This window comes from Cupressus sempervirens, chromosome 6 (genome assembly GCF_028749045.1).
Source record: "Cupressus sempervirens isolate cs-2001-9-10 chromosome 6, ASM2874904v1, whole genome shotgun sequence".
In the NCBI taxonomy this organism is placed as follows: domain Eukaryota; kingdom Viridiplantae; phylum Streptophyta; class Pinopsida; order Cupressales; family Cupressaceae; genus Cupressus; species Cupressus sempervirens.
The window spans coordinates 681,431,587-681,441,647 of NC_143123.1; the positions used below are offsets into that span (position 1 = coordinate 681,431,587).

At 34.8% G+C, this 10,061-nt stretch overlaps 1 long non-coding RNA gene across 1 annotated transcript; it reads right to left on the bottom strand.

Annotated features, from left to right (window-relative positions):
- Window positions 1-8,922: 8,922 nt before the first annotated feature.
- LOC149554024 (uncharacterized) lies at window positions 8,923-9,637 on the bottom strand. The gene is made up of 2 exons (XR_016353432.1): window positions 9,475-9,637; window positions 8,923-9,372 (listed from the first exon to the last, which is right to left on the bottom strand). It is a non-coding gene; the product is annotated as an uncharacterized LOC149554024 (long non-coding RNA).
- Window positions 9,638-10,061: the final 424 nt, after the last annotated feature.

Here is a 10,061-nt window from a genome sequence, read left to right on the forward strand (position 1 = left end):
TTGGAAATAAAAATGGCTGCAAGTGCTGTTGCATTCCCTCATTCTTTCAATCACTGCCTTTATTCTCAACTATTGGAGGAAAATTCAGTCTCAACCATGGCCTCCATTTGTGAGATTTCTTCATATGAGGATTTTGTGAATGAAGAGAAAAGTAAAATATTAGTGATTGGAGCCACTAGTTATATTGGTCGCTTTGTTTCTCTTGCAGCTGTAAATAATGTCATATTAGTAAATGAAGGAATCTTCACTAATCTAGATTGCAGAGTCTGACTTCAATTGTTGAATTGTTTATATTGAATATGAAAATCCACTACTGTTATTATATTCTATTGACCTATTTATAATTGATGAGCTAAATAAGGGAGTCCTAGCATTTCCCATCACATTATATAAAAAATTTGATACAATTTTTCATTTACTAATACTTACAACTCTTGCTTGAAGTTTTGAAAAACCACTAGAGCCGAGCTTGTGTGTCCCGTACTTTTCTAGTCTTGCCTTTGTTGCCTTTGATGTGTCAGGCAATCTATGAAAAGTTTGAAATATGTTAGATAGTATAAATATAGAGGTTAATTAGTACATAATTAGATTCTCAATAGTATCACATACCTTGCTATACTCTCCACTGGTGTAATATTATTTTTCTTGTCAACTTTATACTTTCCATCCAAAATCAAAGCCTGCCACTCAGCCTGAGGAACATAGAGTGGACGCTCATACCTGGGGTTATCCAGTAAATTTTTTCTGTACTGGTCCCTAATATACTTCAAACATAAACTAGATTTTTCAAGGAGCTTGTTTCTCTTGAATGCATGAGGTCCAAAGAGTTGGGTCATGCTCTCTATAAGATCATCCTTCAACAATTTGCGTTGGTTATTCCACCTTTTAAGTAAAAAAAAACATGTTAGACTCATAAATGAAGTGAAGCTACCTTTAATATATATAGTTCAAGAAATGGATGAAAAGGAAAACTATTATAGCAATGATATGAAATCAAAATAGTAGTTTGGGGTTTTAGTTAGGATATGATGTTCCACCAGGTACGCATGGTGGGCCCAAATATTCGCAAACACTCATCACCAAGTTTTCTCCAAAAAAGATCATTCCCTACAAAACAATCATGGGATCATTAGTCGATGAAGAGTGATCAAAAACTAAATTACTATTATATCACTATATAATAATAATAACTTTAAAGTACCTAGAACTTTGGCTACTTTTAATGGAATGCCTTCATCGTCGCTGACGATCAATGTGACATCCTTCACCGTTCCCATACTAGGAACATAGGAACATCCAGGAAATGATGCTGCAGCTCCTATTGCAAAAATATTCATAAGTTTCATAAGTCTTTGTCATGAAGTATAAAAGAATAAATGATAATTGATGTTAAAAATTTGTAAAAAAAAAACTGTTTGTTGCTGTCATAAGAGAGAAAAAGAGGGATTTGTGTACCAGTAGATGGTGCAACAGTCGATGCCTGTAAGCTGCGTGTTGTTGACTCAGTAGTCGAAAAGAGATTTGTGTTTGTCTTGGATGGAGGTGGCATCATCATAGGATTCAATTGATGTGAAGCTCAAGAATAAAATTGTTAGAGCATGCATAAATATAGAACGCATGGACTAGCATGGACAAGATTGTTAGAGCATTAAAAAAAGGATTGTTTGAGCATGTATTGTCAATGATTATGATCATTCCTATATATATTCAGTGGAAAACAGAAGTGGGGAATGGAACATGCGATCTACCTGAACCACCTGCAGCACCCTCATCATGGGAATGGGGCTCGAAATCACGCAAAAAACTCTATAAAGACAACGCATCCATATTTTAATTAATGCCATAAAAGAGCATAACATAAAAACCATTTTTGAACTCTTGTTATAATTAAAAATTTCATTAATACTTACTTTTGCGGTTTCAGAGGTGTGCATCAATTCAGCTCCCCTTTCTCTTATTTCCTAAGTAGTAGGCTTTATGTTTTCCAAACGTAAAATTTCTCTACCAATTTTCTTTAGCAACTTTTTAGTCAAACCAATTGGGTCATCGGTGTCTGCTAAATCAATATAAAAAGGGTCCTCCTCAGGGGGGGGCTACTGATTAGGGACTGCAGGTTCCTTTCCCTCCCTCTGACTACTGGCCCTCTGTGACAACAATAGTATTAGTATTATCAAAATTACTCCAAAATAATGAAGAAAACAACATTAAAAAAATAACATTTTGCTTCTATCTAGTTTGCACAATTACAATGAGTTTTATCTTCTCGTGTGTAGATGAGTCGGGAACATCGCCAGCATCCCCTCCGGGCAATTGCTCCATATTGTTTCCCTGTGTCAAAGATCAAGTATAAAAATGTTAGCAAAAAATTTATTGACTAAATGGTATGTTGGAGTCATTGATTAGAAGTTGGTTTAATAGTATGTACCACCCCCATGATAGTAGCCTCGTTTGTATCTATGCAGTTCAAATTGTAATCAATAAGAAGCTCTTCCCCTGCACGTATTGATTTTATCACACAGTTGAATACATGATTTCCCTTGCGTGCCTCAAATATGCAATTGGGTTGCTTTATAGTTGACCCAGGTCGTGTACTATTTATAAAACCCACAATATTCCCTGTTGCTTTTGGCCTTCCATCAATGTATATAGCCACACTTTTACTTTGATCATTGTCTTGTTGTTGTATATAATTTGCCGAGAGGGCATACCTACGCATACTTTTTTTATATTTAACAATATGCATCCAACTTTTGTAATCATAACATGGTCCAACATACTCCATCAATTCAAAAACTTTGTTGTAAGACACCTTTATGTCGTCCATAGAAAATAGGCCCAAACCATGTAGTGATGATGGTGCTATGCGATATATCCTCTCATTAACACAAAAATCAGTGTTTATTGGAGGAAGTTCCTTGGGTACCCAATGTTTCTGTAGATGTTGGTACCTCAAGGGCACCTCGATGTCGCCTTCCATCTCATCATCATAAGAACATGACCCCCCTTGAGCAAGGAAAAATTTCATGCGTTTATTGAATTACCTTCTAGTCCTTTGACCTCTAGTTAATCTCCCTGTTCTAGATAAACTGCATGTCTCACTTTCCTCTTCTATTCCTATATTTCCCTCACTCGAGGAAGACACTTCTAAAAAATACCTATTCGCTGGTACCTGCAAATGGGAGAGATCTTAGAAGACATCAATCTTACTATTGATAAGTGTATTAAATAGACTATCTATAAGGAGTATTGACTTATACCTGTCAATCCATGAGACTGTGCGGGATGCTCCTGAAAGGGGTTCAGTTTCCTACAAATGTAATTCAATTATTGTGAGCATAATCACATCATAATCATAATCACATCCATCATTAGCATCACATAAAATTTAAAAACATTAAAAGGTACACAATAAAACACTTAAATCAAGCTCACATTATAAGCCTACTAGGGAAGTAGGCCTAGTGAAGGGCTAAAACTGGGTTTTTGTATCAGCTGATGAGTTGAGGGCTTAGTCACCTTGGGTACATGCTATTTGAAGTTGTTTGATGTGTGTGGAGGTGGAGGAAACAACTAGTTAAGGTGAAGTCAAGTTTGGCGCCTATTGAGGCATTGTGAGCATTTGATAGTTTGTTGATTAGATTGCTTGGATGAATCTATTGGATGGATTGAGGGACATTCATGGGATTATTCCAAAGATGTAGAACCTAAGGTGGCATAAGGATTTGGTATGCACTCTGATAGGTTATGGAGTTGGCTTGGATCAAGGAGAGGGATCTTATGAAGATGCTTGGTTGGTGTTGTGAGAACACTATGGAAGTCCCTCTTGTTATGAATGATTGCAAGACCACCTAGGGTCTCTGCATCACCTACAGAGGCAAAATTATTAACCAACAAATTGGGTAAGCACTTATATTATGTTTTCCCTATGATATTCTAGGTACAACTCCCTTTTATAGATATTTAATGAATTCCCTTTTCTAAACTAAACACTTACAAATTCTTTTGACCTAAAAGAAAATAAGGCTCAATACATTCACGCATCAATATGTGTTTTAAATAGTTTTATTTAATTAATTTAGATTAATAGTTAATTTAGATTAGTAGTATTCTATTTGTAGTTGAAACTTGTAGCTTTTAAATAGATAATGAATAAACTATGTAACCATATATATAAGACAAATATATTTCTATCAAGAAATGAATATTAAATAGATCAAGGATTGATGGCATACCTCTAAATTCCATCATCATCATCCTTGTTGTCATCATCATCATCATCATCATCATCGTCATCCTCGTCATCATCATCACCGTCGTCATCATCATCATCCTCGCCATCATCATCATCATTGTTGTCATCATTGTCATCGTCATCATCAACATCAACATCATCTTCATCATCATCATCAGTAGCAGCATCATCATCATCATCTTCTTCTTCTTCTTCTTCTTCATGAAAATTTGTGTCAGGAACATCATCCAATAACTGTCGATCGTGATCACCATCTACATCATCTTCTACTTCTTTAGTATCTTCTTCTTCCATCACATTATACTTTATTGGCCTTCCTCTTGGTTCATGTCTAACAAAAAATGACCAACCCGGTTTATGTGGAACCTCTGAGTAAAATACTTGCTCACATTGGCTTGGAAGAACATAAGGCTCATCCCCAACTGGCTCAAATGACCTTGTATTAACCATTGTAAATCCATTATCATGTTCAATAACAGTTCTATCAGGATCATTTGGATTAAGTCATAGCCTGTACCATTTGACAACGAAGAGTACTAATTTGAAGGAACTAAAGTCACACTCAAGTATCTCATCCAAAATGCCATAGTATCGATTTTCAAACTCTTGAGGATGTAAGTCATTTCTAGATGAAATATTAGTCACTTGAAAGACTGCAGTTATTCCTGAATCACAAGTTTTCTTCGTGTTATCCAACACTTTGATACAAAATTTTTGACCATTACAGAACATAGCCTTGTGGTGTTTAACCTGCAATAATATGTGAAACATATCAAAATTATTGTATTGTGAGTTGATAAACATACGGGTGATTAATAAATTTGTACTTACCTAGAAATCTCTTGAACCACGTGCTAAATCTATTTCCCTTTGCGTAACATTGGAATCTCCATTACGATGAGCTTCTTTAACCAATAAAGATACACCTTCCCATGTTAATGTGCAACCAGAATTTTGACATTGTTCAATCCATACCGTCATCCAATCAAGATTGTTTGCAATATACAAATGTAGTGCATCCCACTCTTGACACCTGTACAAAAGAAAAATAGACAACTTACAACCGATTTATTTTGAAGATTGAGAAATAATTTATTAAAATAACATCTTATAATTTATTACCTCTCACTTTCCTCAATGTACCTTTCCCCATCAAGTACTCCCCTTCTAATTTTTTAAAAGGCTCGAGATCCCAAATGCGATCTACATGGATATTTTATGCAAACTTAGGAAAATATTCAGTAATGTACACCATAGTCTGGTATACCATATATCCCTCTACCATAAAACCCTTAGGATGTGCTCTTTGTTGAACCAAAGCCTTCAAAGATTTCAAATGCCTCTCAACCATCCACATTGACCTAGTGTGTATAGGTCCACACAATTCAATCTCCTCAACTAGGTGTATGAGGTAGTGTTCATGTGCATTGAAAAAAGTTGGAGGTAGACACTTTTTCATTTCACACAATAAATGAGGAATTCTTCTCTTCCAATAGTTTATATCTTCTTTATGGATTTCTTTAGATGACTGTATATGAGAAATATGTTAGCAAGTAATACTAATCTATCCAAAAACAAAAGCATTAACTAGCATAAAAACCATAACATATATGAGAGACAAAGTGAAACCCTCAAATGAGAATATGAGCCATGAAATGGCTCTCCCAATGAGGATGGTCACTTGATTTAGGAATGAGTCTATTTGATAGGATTTGGGATGTATGCTCAAGCTTCAAACTAGCTTCAATGGAGATTTTTGGGATTTTTGGTGTGGATGCATGCAAAAGTATGGATTTGGCTTCAAAATGGCATTATAACTTTACTTGATGGATTGTAATGAAATGGCTTGGGAGGGGATTCAATTTATAGGCTAAGGGATTGAGGGATGGAGGGCTAAGATGGAAAGAAAGATGAAAGCTTAAGGAGGGCTAGGATGCACTCAAAAGGGAGCACATGGATTGTGCTTGTTTAGCACCAATCAGGGAGTGGCACATGTCACAAGGTGAGTGGATGGAGGAAAGGGGAAGGATGAGTCAACAAAGGAGGCCCAAAGGATAATATCTTCATAAAGACCCTTCATTATGGCTTGTAAGAGCTTGTAAGAGTCTTTATGGCTTTTGTGAGAGCATTCATTGTTGGGTGGTTGGGATATTTTGGAGGGAGTTGAGATTGTTGACTTTCCTTGGCTTAAGAAAGTCTTAAGCTTGCTTAGGTAATGTGACAACATTAGGGGGTGGATTAGGCTTGGGTTTAGGATTAGATTAGGGATGTTAGAGATTTGCAAGTGGACGGCATTCATGAGGGTGGGTGAGTTAGTGGCTAAGCTTGGTTAGTATGGGTGGATGGGGTGGATTAGGCTAAAAAGGGGGTTTAGGATAGGTTAGGGGTTATTAGATTTGAGGGTTTTATTTATCAAATAGGTTTATTTAATAAATGGGGATTTTGGATTTAGATAGAAGAATAGGATTTAATTGATAAATAATAGGTTATTTGATTTATCAATTAGGACTATAGATAATTAATTAAATTAATCAGCTAGGGGATGGCAAAGGATTAATTAAATAGGAATTTAATTAATGGTGCCTTTAGAGATAACTAAATAGGATTACCAAAGCAATTTAATCAAATTTAGGTGTCTACAATGACAACCACCTACATTAAGAGATTCAAGTCACAAAAAATATATAGATATGAGACTTTACAAAATAATATACAATAGATTACATAGCAAGAAAAACAAATCGCGAATATAATAAATATATACAAAAAATTGAACAGATATTACTGCTTACCTCATAAATTTTCCAAGATCATATATCACTTGTTTGATGTTATTGTTGAAGTGCTCTGGGAGAGATAGAGGAAGCACGTACTATAGTAATTATAAACCAATCATTTCATTGTTTTCTAACATAACATAACGAACAATACACGTAGTTTATGAATATATTGTAAATACAGAAGAACATAAGTTACCTTGACGAAAGTATGCCAATCATGCGTTTTGAGCCCTGGCCCAAATTCACTTTTTTTTTATATGAGATTGTTTATGTTTGCAGCAAATCCTATGGGAAATCAAATTTTTTGTATGACTTCTTTTATGGCATCACTTTTCTGCTCCGTTAATAACCATGGAAGGGCACTTATATTAATTTGATCTCTGTTGCTATTTGAGTGAATGAAATTTTTCAATGCATGATTGGATTCATGTATGTCATTACAAATTTTGACAATTTTTTCTTTGTCACCCCTTCCATCCAATATTTTCCACAATGTCTCTGTTATATTCTTTCCAATATGCATAGTATCAAACAAATGCACAGTTTGTAACTGCTCATAGTAGGGCAACCTACTAAATTGTCTGGGATAGCTTTTTAGTCCCTTTGGAAGGTTGTCAGTATTGCCTTGACGACCTTCACGATCATCAGTTACATAATTAGTCAACAAAAATCACAATAGAAATATATAAATTACAAACATAAACCATTAGGTGGAACGGCATTACCTCGATGATTAATTCTATTATATTCCAACTCCCATAGGCGAGGTGTCATTCTTCGTGGCTTTGATGTAGTCTCTTCTTTCCCATTGAAAAGAGGTTTTTCCGTACTTCAATACTTATGATTCTTATGGAGGAAGTGTCTACACTCATCAAACACCTGCTTTCCTAAACTTTTTGAATGACGAGATTTCATCTTTGGACCACAAACTGGACATGCAAATTTTCCCTTTGTTTAAAGACCTACAAGATAATGATGTAATTGGATTATTAAATATGTTGATTTTTATAATTAGAATTATTGTGTGCAACTTGAATTCACTATAACATACCACAAAAATGTGTTAGCCCTGGGGCATCATGTATTGTCCATGCAAGTATTGCATGGAATTGAAATTGTCTTTATCCTATTGGTCTAGACATGTCATAAATAGTGACACCATTCCATAACTCCACCAACTCATCGATAAGAGGCTTAATATATACATTCATATCTTTTACTTGATATTTACCTACTTGAATGAACAGTAACATTACATAATTATTGTGACCGTTTTACTGCAAGATTTGTAAGTACATGTAAATTAATAACTATCAAATGATAAGATACTTGGAACAATCATTGCCAACATAATGTGCTCCCTCTTTATTGACATCCATGGAGGAATGTTATTGTTGATAACAAAAATAGGCCACACTGAGTAAACAGATCTCATCTCTCCAAATGGATTGACACCATCCGCTGCCAATGAAAGCCTGAGATTACGAGGTTCTTCTTTAAAGTGTTGCCACTTTTCCTCTATGTGCATAAATGTCGAACCATCTGTAGGGATTTGAATAATGTCATCTTGACTTCTATTGCATGCATGATAATCCATAAATTGAGCCAAGCTACTACACCTGAATAATTGTCGCATCCATGGAATAATGGGGATGTAACGAAGAACCTTTTGAGGCACCCTTTTTGTTAGTTGATCTGTTTGATATCTACTCGTATGACATACCGAGTATTGTGTTGCAAATTCATGTTCTTTATAATATATAATATGATCATTGGGACAAGCATGTATTGCTTCATACTCCATTCCAATATCTTTCATAACAACAGTTAATTCTCGATATGAGCGAGGTAGAATATTTGATGATGGTAACAGAAACTCACCTATCAATCTACAACAAAAAATATAAGTTGTTAATATAAACAATATTAGTGGTACATTATTCACCCTTTGTTAACTATAAAGACATATATGACATACCTTAACATACGTGACATTGTTATGTTGGATAAACCATTCATAACCTTCAAGTTCAACAACAACAATACAACAGAGAGAAGAGTTTTTTGGGAGTCTTTGTATAGGGGCTCATATGCCTTCTGAAGTAGAGGTACATCAAGGCTATCATCATCATCATGATCAAATATGCTTGGACTAGATGTGTCATGGATCAATGTATTTATACCATCCTCTTCAATTGTGTTTTCTGGTGCATGATCGTCATCTTCCATGGGATCATTATCTTCACCTTGGATATTTGCACCTCCATGTTCCTCCACTTCAAAAACCATATTCTTCGGATTGTTGTGGTTCATATCATGTACTTCCTTGGGAAGATCAACCTATATAAAATTGATTAACATAAATAAACCATGATCATCAACTCATCATCAAGTGATTTCATATGTATATAAATTGTTAAAATGATATAATGAATGATTTACCAGTGGATGATAGTCATGCCCCCCTTCAATGTGACCATTCTCCCTACAATGTCTCTTAACTGTTTTGATTAGCAGTCTTCTACAGTTTAAGCCCTTAAAAATATTGCAAGGACAATAACATTTTCCATCACCTTTTCTTTTCAAGTTAGACCACAATCTAGCGATTGTCTTCCTGTTTTGTTCTTCACTTATATTATCTGACATGATTGTTCTTTACAGGAAGCAAAAATTGGGCTATGAAATTTGGTCTACAACTTTCACAAACTAAGCAAAACTATCAAAAGTACACAAATATTCTTAGACCTAGCTAAATACTTTAATATTTTAAAAATACTTTCTTTGAATTTATTCCTAAGATTATTTGTAAAACTTTGACCAACCGCCTGAAGGTCTTATTTCAAGAGACCTTACAACATTAAGCCAGTAAAAGCAATTTCAAAACATATAAGCTAAAAGTCTAGTTAAAATATACATTAGAATTTTAAAAAAAACAATTTTCATACCCGAGCGTGTGGCTATAACTCGTGCAACGGCCTTCTTGCTTAGCTGTAGAAGCTCTCCAGCAATCAAATTATACAAACTACAAG